General features: G+C 30.8%; 1 pseudogene; it reads right to left on the bottom strand.

The window, feature by feature from the left end:
• Positions 1-611: 611 nt before the first annotated feature.
• On the bottom strand, positions 612-703 carry LOC132514133 (U6 spliceosomal RNA; annotated as a pseudogene).
• Between the last annotated feature and the right edge of the window lie 489 nt (positions 704-1,192).

A 1,192-nucleotide genomic window follows, 5' to 3' on the forward strand; every position in this document is an offset into this window, starting at 1 on the left:
CATAGAGCCACTCCTATTGTGTCTTCACCCAGGGGGTGTTTGTTCAGTATATAAGGCCAGTTCTAAGAGACAGACCTACTCGGGTTGTCTTCATCCATAATAGATGTGTAATACCAAATAAGTGAAAATGTATTAGATATAATGATACTCAAAGAGAAGTATCAGGGTAATATTAGTCTAAAAATAAGTAATGTTTCTTCCATTTTCTGGAAGGCATTATGTAAAATTGGTGTTATTTTCTGAATGTTGGGTAAATTCTTCAGTGAAACCATCTGAACCTGGAGATTTATTTTTTGTGAGCTTTTTTCTATTAAAAACTTTTTTCCTTCTAGTTTGATGGAAATGCAATTAATATACAGCACTGTATAAGTTTAAGATGTACAGTATAATGATTTGACTTACATACTTCATGAAATGATTACCCCAATAAGTTTAGTGAACATCCATTATCTCATACAGATACAAAATAAAAGAAAAAGAAAAAAAATTGTATTTGTGAAGAGAACTCAAGATTTGCTCTCTTAACAACTTTCACATATAACATACAGCAATGATAATTATATTTATCATGCTGTACACTACCTCCCTAGTACTTATTTACCTTATAACTGAAAAATATGGAATGCTTCATGAATCTGTATGTTATCCTTGTGCAGGGGCCATGCTAATCTTCTCTGTATCACTGAAATGAGCACTGTTGATCTTCCTTTTATTAGGTTGTCAGAGCTGTTTATATATTCTAGTTACAAGTCATTTGTTGGGTATGTGTTTTGCAAATTATTTTTTCCCAGGCTCTCACTTACCTCTTCATTTTCTTAACAGTGTCTTTGAAAGAGCAAAATGTTTTAATTTTGAAGTTCAATTTATTTATTTTTTTCTTTTGTAGTTTGTTTTTTTGTGCTGTAATCAAGAAATTTTTGTGAAATCCAAGGTCACTAAGATTTTCTCCTTTTTTTTAGAAGTTTTATAATCTTAGCTCTTTTAAAATTTTTTAATTGATGCATAGTTGCTGTACAACATTATATGTTACAGGTGTATAATATACTGACTTTGGGGGTATGATACCAAAAGTGCAAGCAAGAAAATAAAAAATATACAAGTGGATCTACATCAAAATAAAAAGCTTCTGCTCAACATAAGAAACAGTTGACAGAATAAAGAGGCAAGCTGTGGAATGGGAAAAAATATTTGC

This window comes from Lagenorhynchus albirostris, chromosome X (genome assembly GCF_949774975.1).
Source record: "Lagenorhynchus albirostris chromosome X, mLagAlb1.1, whole genome shotgun sequence".
In the NCBI taxonomy this organism is placed as follows: Eukaryota; Metazoa; Chordata; class Mammalia; order Artiodactyla; family Delphinidae; genus Lagenorhynchus; species Lagenorhynchus albirostris.